The 9721-nt window shown below is 32.1% G+C and overlaps 1 long non-coding RNA gene across 2 annotated transcripts; it reads right to left on the bottom strand.

Moving 5' to 3' along the window:
* Window positions 1–1015: 1015 nt before the first annotated feature.
* LOC124388890 lies at window positions 1016–7882 on the bottom strand. 2 transcript variants are annotated; one of them, XR_006926483.1, is made up of 6 exons: window positions 7864–7882; window positions 6625–6713; window positions 6027–6123; window positions 5741–5914; window positions 4065–4175; window positions 1016–1915 (listed from the first exon to the last, which is right to left on the bottom strand). It is a non-coding gene; the product is annotated as an uncharacterized LOC124388890 (long non-coding RNA). The 2 variants fall into 2 exon arrangements; XR_006926484.1 differs by having other exon boundaries at window positions 1017–1915; window positions 6027–6146.
* Window positions 7883–9721: the final 1839 nt, after the last annotated feature.

The raw sequence follows: 9721 nt of genomic DNA, 5'->3' as shown, positions 1-9721 counted from the left end.
TTTCTTTTGAATGGCTATTCATGTTTATGTTTGTAAGAGCTGATTGTTTTATTTGTTATTTATCTGTTCTGTAGCTCTTACGGTGTTTCACTAAGAAAAGGTTTCTCATCAAGGAAAGGTAGATTTTGTGTTTCCCAAGGAAAGGCTGAAGGCTGAACACAAAATAAAGGCTTTTTGAAACATCAGTACGCTTCACCATTGTCTGGCTAGGGGTTAGCTACAATAGTTAAAGCAAAATACACATGTATATACACACACACACGTACACACACACACACACACACACTATATGTAAAAATATTGGGACACTGGACTTTCTCAGCCATATGTTGTTCTTTCCCAAACTGTCATCGCAAAGCTGAAAGCACACAATTGTGTAGTGTGTCTCTGGATGCAGTAACATCATTTTCCCTTCACTTGAACTAGGAGACCAAAACCTGTTCCAGCATGAAAATGCCCCTGTGCACAAAAAAAAAAACTATAAAGATATTATCTGCATGGTCCGGAGTGGAAGATCTCTTGCTATAGTGCTCTGACCTCATCCCTTCTGAACAACTTTTGAAATGAGTTGGAACTCTGACTGCACCCCAGGCCTCCCCACTTTACCTACAACAGTACCTGACATTACAAACACCCTTGTGTCTGAATGAGCACAAATGAACATAAGCACACTCCGAATGTAGGAACATCTTTCTAGAAGAGTGAAGGGAAGTATAAGAGTTGAATGCGATGCTAAAAAAATGCACATAAAATAGCTGCAACAACTAATCGATAAAGTCGATAACAATTGATAATAAAATGTGTTAATAAGATTTGTTGTATTTGTTGTAATAATAAATTGCTGCTTCAGCTTTTCCCAGACTTTACTCCTTATTAAGTTCCTATTAAGTTTCCTAAACAACAATTAGTTATTTTATACCAATACATTTTACAATTTTGTTACAGAAATCATTAGAGAAGCATCATTTGAAATTTATTTATTCAAGTTTTTACATGTTGTACTCCATGTATACAATCACTGGTCATTTTATGACCATGTATGCATAAAAAGGCCAAATTAGAAAAAAAAAAAAGGCTTGTATGTTTGTTCCTTGTGTCAAAAGTGAAGTAACTACTATAAACAAATCAATAATATAATATAATTTCCCAGCCATATGTGGTCATATTCCAGCAATATAACATAATATAACATTTAATTCTGTATTGCTAAACTGTCGATGCTGGTAATTGTATTACCATACATTGCCAGAGATTACAGTACATCAGCCATATCTCAAGAATATAAATCAATTTAGGAAGAAGTGCCACGGGCTGCTGCATTGCTGCTGCGTTCCTACATGTGTGTATACACTGTTCTATTGCTATATCTAATTCTACTATTTACTATCAATAACTAAAATCTCAGGAATAGAAATGAGTCCTGGTTTGTTTTAGTGCTTTTATTATCACTGGACAGAAATTTTGGTGCAAATACTGAACAATGTTTTAGACCTTGCATCTTCAGAATGCATACAAACGAATTTGAACAATTTACACAGCCTATAAGCCAAGCAATAAATCAGCACTTCACACTCACACTCATCTACATTAAAATCATCAACAAAACCTAATAAAAATACAATATGAAAATATTAAATGACAAAAATACTTTAACACATACCATGATATTTATATAGGTAGAGCAAAATTGTGCAATTTGAGGGAAAGAGCAGCTGATTAAATTCTTACTGGAGTATTTTTGTAAAGATTAGGATCATCAGTAACAGGCCAACATCCGGCCTATTCCAAGTTTTACTCTTATTACACAAGTTTCCTTTGCAACATTGGACATCTCCCAATGTGGAATTTTGAAAATTTGTAGTGCAGAAACTTTTAGAAGCACATCCCTTGATTGTTAAGTTTGCCAGGCTTAAAACTGGGGAAAGAAATATAATATTATAGATGGGTAGTACATTTCAGAGATTGGCATGAAATTTAAGTTCATTCATTTGCATCTATCATTTTGGAATAAGATCATTTGAAAAGGTAAGAAATGTCACATCCGAATTCCCCCCAGCCAGCAGGGGTCAGCAGAGTACTGTCTGTAAATTCTTCATTAACACTCTAGCAATCTGTTTAGATAACTACAAGAATCAAACCAAAGTGAGTCAATGCAACTCAGAAGGACCGGTCTCACAAAGCAAAGGGAATGACTAAAGGATTTGTTGTACCTGTATAGTATAATATTACATCTACAATACTTGTCTTAATACCTGACCTAACTAAAGAGTAAAACTTTGTAAAAACACAAGTGTGCCCCTTAATTAAATGCACCTCAGTAATATAATTGATTGCTGAGGGTTGATTGGCAGTATTTTTTCTCAGATATACACTAGTTAATTCTGAAATGTAGAAAATGAGACACTGTCTGGATTGAGGAAATGACAGGCAGATGCTCTAAAGCTTATATTAAATTCCCTTTGTGCAAACTCTTGAATATTTGCATGCAGGAGTCCCTGAGCTTCTAATAACGTAATAATTCCTGTCATGCTCCTGGCATGCTTGATGTATACGCAACTAATAACTAGTAGCCACACATTGTGTTCTGCTAGGACTAGTAAAGGCGCAGAAATTTGGATCATTTAGATTTCTGATGTATTGACAAATAATTCTGTCTCTAGCTGATTGTTTTTATAATGAACTGATGTGAACACAATTCCATATTATGCTTCACATTCCCAAACAGCAGAGGTCACCACACGACCTACAGACCAAGTCACTGTTCCACCTACCACCTTGATTAAATCCTGCTAATTATGTTTGAGCATCATTTTATTAACGATTTGTTTTTGTTTTTTTGCTTCTTTTGGCTTTTTTCTCTTTCGGATTTGACATTTCAGATTTTTTTTAACCCTTGTAATGTGTTAAAAAGACCCATTAGACCCATAACAACTCATCCAAAAATGCTCAAAGAACAAATGTTATTATCCAGTATTGTTTTTAACTTGTTATGCATTCATAACCATGGATACACAATTTTAAATGTTTTTTGGGGGGGCACGTTGTCTATTCATATAAGTTGATACCACTCGTTTTCATTGCAAAATGTTTAAATGTAATCATTATATTTGTGATAGTGAAGCCGATGGGTATTTATGTTATTTCACTATAATAGATAAATATTAGAATACCTTCAAAATATATTGATTGTGTTTTTTTTACTTAATATTATTAGCCTTAGTGACATCTGTTGTGTTACGGGTCAAAAATAGCACACAACGATCTATGTTAGGAAATAGGTAAAAAAATAAAATAAATAAAAGTAACTTTTTCACATAATCAAACATAATTTTGCTCAAAATTCCCAATTCAAATAGAACATCTAACAACATCATGTTTTTCTGTGGTCAGTAACCCCATAGACACTGAATCTCTGAGCAGTCTATCAGGTTATTGACCATATTTTTGGTCATGAAAGTCAGTATGTGTCTGATGATGAGGATGATGTGGAGTATGATCCTGAACAAGAAGACACATCTGATAAAGAGGACAACCTAAGAAACGCAACTGAATCTCGTGCTTATGTTGAAATGAATGATGATGCAGAATAAATCTGATAACAGACATGAGCCTTATTTATAGATAACAATGTTCAGACAATTCTGTTCATATTGTTTACACCACACCCCAAAAATGATTGGTATCAATATTCCACAAGAAAGGTTGTGTTCCCATGGGGTTATGTGTCCCCCATTGACACTGTGCTGTGATATGGGTAGTTGAGCCAAATTTGATTTACAAAGCAACCCATAACTTTTATATACTTGGCATGTCAAATTTGACTCCTAGCATCACATATGTCACTTTTATTTGTTAAAACCTTCAGAATTTACTAAAATGGTGACAGTTTCTTTTGTTGCGTTAAAATACACAACAACTGTGTTTGATGATATCATGAATCCTTGTTTTTTTTTACATATCATAATTTGAAAACAGGTCAAATTAAGATTTAAAATGTTTGTATTCCAAATTGATATTGCAACATTTATGTGGTATATTAGTGAAAGTAATTGCATGCGCCCAACCTGTTCCAGTCATACAATGATCTTGATTTCCCACACAAGAAATGGAAGATCTGCATACTGTGTCTGTTAACTTCCTGCAGCTTAAACATTGAAGTCCATTTGGTTTTTTGTCTGTCAAATATATACAGAGTAATAATGCGGTAATATGAAGCAGCATTCAGATATTTACAATGGATAATAATGATTCAGTACTCAGTAATAGCAAGAGGGTAGAGACAGTGTCACATAAACAATATATATATATATATATATAATTCTGTTCATCTTCAAAGAAACATCTGCAATTTCACAGAATACCATTTAAATCTCTTGATTTGTGTTTTTATTTCATGGTAGTTGAAGTTTAGTTTTAAGGTAAATGGTGTTCTCAGGTACTATACTAGTGAACTAGAATGAGGATATGTTTAGCATGAGGATATGATTGAGACTACAAGTCTAGTGTAAGTACCTAAGGATAAGAATATATTCAGAACCCTAAAAATGTAAATTAGAAATGGTACAATATACTAAACAAGGCTGGATTAGACCTTTAATTTCTATTATGTAGGTAATAATTAATTTATTGAATACAATAAATGTGGTACTGACTAACACTTAACTAAAAAATGCTGCTTTATGGTAAAGATAAAAAAAATCATTTAAATCAGGGGTCTTCAACATTATTCAGGTCAAGGACCCCTTAGGCGATAGAGACATGGGGCAGGGACCCCTGATACAAAATGTGTTAAACATAGCCAGTGATATTATTAGAAACCAATCATATTATGCTAGTTATATTATGTAAAGACAATTAGAACTATGTTGTTGTTGTTGTTGTTGTTGTTGTACAAACATTATTGTCTATTTTCATATATTTTAAATTTTTTTCAAAAAGATTTATGCATCATACATGCAACAAACATATATTTTGCACTTAAATCACAATTTATTAGGTTTTTTATTTTAATAGATTTGCAGTTTTATAAAAAGAAATTTCAGGTGGACAATTATACATTTGCTTGAACTTCAACTTTTATTTTATTAGATCTTTTATTTTATTTATATATATATATATATATATATATATATATATATATATATATATATATATATATATATATAATCTTTGATGTTTTTACCCAAGGGTTTTTTTTTTCTTAATTATTCGTGGTTCATCATTAATTAGCCGACTCCTTGCAATACCGCCGCGGATGCCACTAGGGGTCGCGGACCCCCGGTTTAAAGCCCATGATTAAAATTTAAAGGAATTAATAAAAAATTAAGTTTATCACCACTAAGGGGCAGTATAAATACACAGCTGTCCCAGTGCACCATGAGTGTTTAAATCTTTCAAGAATTAGCTTCTCAGAAATATGATTGTTTATGGCTAAAATTAATTTTATGTATGAAAATCTTTTATCCAAGTTGTGACAAGATGAATGTATGTGATAAATGAGGGGATTTATTCTTGTATTGTCTTTTAATTGTAATATTTTTTGTTAGATAATATTGGTGTGCCCATTTAATCTCAATTCATCTAAGCAGTTCACCACTGTGATGTGAAGATGTGAAGCTGTTAAGATGTGGCTGTTGCAAATGTGCTCTAGAAAACCTTGGAGTTCTGCCATGATAAAATCTTACATTACTTCTGAATTAGAAAAAATACAATTACTATACGAAATACCATATTTTCTTACCAGAGATAATGATGAGGTTACAATAATCCGACTGGCAGCAAGAGACGGATAGAAAACCTTTCGCCACTCCAATGTTAGCCGAGTAACTTGTTTTTAAACCCCCTGGATTCACTTGTTTACATACAGCCTGTGGAAAACAGCCTCGAATCTCTCCATTCCTATTCACAGAAAACCCTTTAACAGATATTTAAACATAAAGCCCATATCATTCATTGAACTGTTCAGTTATTAGTTACATTCTTTTACACAAAGAATCAAATTTGAACTTATTTTGTCCAAAGCATACCTGGCACAGAGTAATTGTATATCAGAGCAGCACATAAGTTTCCAGGTGGACACTGTTGTGAAAATGTCGTGCTACACCTTCCTGAATCACTAGTGCACTTGAAACAATTCAGCAAGGTTACTTAGGGGGGGGGAAATTAAACAGAAACTTAATGCAAGAATAATGCAGCTAGAGAATCACACAATCTGAAATACAAACATGCTAACAATTTTTTAATTTCTAGATAGCTGAAGAATAGTAATTCTAGCTATACTACTTTAGATGAATCTTAATATTCGACTTCTGCACTATGTATTTTGGAATTCGATAAAACAAAGGGTATATATACTTTCTTATATTTTTTATATAAAATACTAAGGACTTTCTACACTGCTAATTCCTAATTCCTGTTTCTAGTTCCTACAGTTAAGAATCAAGTCTTGATATAAAATATAGATCTTGTTAAAATAACATTACATTTTCAACAAAATTGTAGAATTTGTCACATACGGCAAGGTAAAGTATAAAATAATTGCAAAATGTAAAAACAAAACAAAAAAAAAATCATAGTACTGTTGTATAATGTTTTAATCTATGCAATAGAATGTAACATATTTACCTGAGGAGAAAAGACAGGAATAGAAGTAGAAAGCTAGAAGCAACTTCATTTTGATGGACAAAACCTGATTACACTCCGTGTTATATAATCTATGGAAAGAGCACACCCTTTAACTATTATTAGTTTTATTCAGTAGGATGAAGAATGCATTATTATAAGATAATGGGTGGTCCTGTCAGTTCTTGACATCTGTTTACCACAATGTTTGCTATAACAGAAGAAAATCCCTATCAATTTAATGCAAAATATTTGTTTTTCTGATTAATAAGTTTGTGCTAGATCAACATACTTAAAGTTGCAACCTTATTAGAATGTCTGACTTGACAGTACATGGTAATCACTGGAGCCTCAAACATACATGAAATGGAAGACCAATGTTTGGCTTAAAAAATATATATTTATTTAATTTTATTAATACAATTTCCAGTTTCTTACTGTATGTTTGATTTTTATTTGGCCATGTCTGAAACTTTGAATTGTGCGGATCCACAACAACCACTGATCAGGATAAAGTGTTAGAGATAAATAAATGAATGTAGATACTCCGCACTCCCATACCCCCTAATTGGAAAGAAAGACCTGATCATTAATAAATATTTTGTATATAGAGAGGTATAGATATATGAATATGCAGTATGAACTGTAAACAGAGTTAGTATCCATCCACAACAGACACAAACACACATTTAAACACATTTTGTAAGAATAAACTTACAGAATAAACAATACAAAAATAGAAACCGCGTGCAACACTGAGATGTATGGTTTTAACAGTGAACACCTGCTTGGTAAATAGGATAATCTCTTTGTAAACATTAGATTATTCAAATGTTTATTCATGTTTACACATCTTTTACTTCTTTAATGATTATGATAATGATTATGATCTTTTAATGTCTCTAAATGTTTCTGTTATGAAGTCCACAAACTCTGAGCGACCAAATTAAATAAAAAGCCAAGTTGTTAAACAAAGAAATAAGCGAGTCATTGTTGTGTCTGACTGTCTATTCACCTGATATCATTCAGCAATTAGCAATATACAGTACATGGAGCTAAAGTCTAAGACTAGTCTACTTTTTAATGGAAATGTTATGTTTTATTGCATCAATAAGAGCAATTTAAGATTTAAGATTTAAGCAAAAGAGCAATTTCGAGATTTTGAAACATATAACATACAGCATACATAACAGGTTTGGCATAACCATGTTTGGCAATGAATATAAAAGGAATAGGGATTACCTGTAAAAACAGATGCAAGCGTGACAGTCAAAGTTTCCAGAAGAACTGTGGCAGGTTCTCTAAGATGCTCAGAACAAACACATCAACCAATCCCCACATTAACCTAAATGACCTCCCACACTCAGTACACACATTTATACCCTGCATTTACAGAAGAATTAAAATGTACCTGTAACCTTTTCATTTTTTTTATATAACATACAACAAAATATAATATATATTTTATTAAAACGGTAATACTCTGGACCAGGGGTCACCAACGTGGTGCCTGCAAGGAACATGAGTAGCCGGTGGGCCTTTTCTAAAAATAGCTGTTTCCTACTTTGTTAAATCATTGTTGATAATTATTGTGAGAAATCATTAACATGATCAGTGTCTTCACATAGATGAATATCATTAATTATTAATAATAACATATAAAAAAAGGTAAATTAAGCAAATTGGTTATTTCAGATTAAACTGAAAACTGTGTGTATCAAACTGGAAGCCCTTCACATTAATCAGTACCCAAGAAGTAGCTCTCAGTTTCAAAAAGGTCGGTGACCCCTGCACTGGACAATGTATCTATAGGTGATGCAGTGTAAGTATTTGAGTTTATTGTTTTGATTTGTGTATTTTTTTAATTGAAATTTTACATCACTGACCAGTCGTAGAATATAATAAGGATTTTCCCAAGTATAAATGTAATGGTATGAAATCATTTTTAATTAAGTTATTAAACTAATTGGGCATACATTTTGGAAAGTGCAGTTGGGTGATGAATAGCAAGTTTGTAATTGCTAATGTTAGCATTATAAGGTTCCACCTGACAGTTTTTTTAAGGATGGTCATCAAAGATTTTTCCATTCTATTTTTAAACTCTCTACAGCTGAACAAAGTCTACATGACATACTTTAAATAAGTAATTTAAAGACCCTTATGATACTACATTCGTGAACAGTTGCCACAGTCTGAAACTAATACCTATGTAGCAGCAATACGGCTTGATTTCTGGCTGTCTTTTAATCACATTAAATCAATTATAAATAATAAGAAACTAAAGACATTCAAAGCATTTTGGGACGTAGAAAATCCATCTTAAATGTTGTTCTTCCTGTATGATGATTGGCTGGCAAATGAAACCTTATAAAATAAATTTGGAGATTCATTTTATTTCCAGATTCTAAACCAAAAGTCTTGCAAATAAAAAGAAAACAACAATAATAACAGTACATGTGAAAATAGGGTTAACTCATTTTTGTTCAAAATGCTAAAAAGAACGTAACGTTGAGCTCACAAAATGCTCACAAATCATTCGCAAGTCTGCATCTTTATTGAGAAGGATTGCTTTCATAAATGTTTAGAATATCACAAACACAATTTATATTTCGCATAATATTGGTATTAAATTGAGTATATTCAACTCACTATTGCATTTTCTCTGTCATTCATGTAACTCTCCAGATGCTGAAGCATTTATCAAAATAAACATTCATTATTCTGTTATAGGTATTCAACATATACTGTACATGTACGTATACTGTGCTTTTTGGCTTTGCGGAGTTTCTTCCCCCTTACAGAGCACTGTTATTTAGAGCACAAGAATAGAGCAATAGAATCAAAGTCCATGCCTTTGATAGAAGTTCTCACCATAACAGAGCCACTTTCACACAAGTGTTTCCTTATATATCAGAGAGCTTCAGAAACAACCTTGTATACATATACATATACACACACATATATATATATATATATATATATATATATATATATATATATATATATATATATATATATATATATATATATATATATAGTACAGACCAAAAGTTTGGACACACCTTCTCATTCAAAGAGTTTTCTTTATTTTCATGACTAT

This window comes from Silurus meridionalis, chromosome 1, assembly GCF_014805685.1.
Source record: "Silurus meridionalis isolate SWU-2019-XX chromosome 1, ASM1480568v1, whole genome shotgun sequence".
In the NCBI taxonomy this organism is placed as follows: domain Eukaryota; kingdom Metazoa; phylum Chordata; class Actinopteri; order Siluriformes; family Siluridae; genus Silurus; species Silurus meridionalis.
This window is presented reverse-complemented; position numbering and strand designations above follow the sequence as displayed.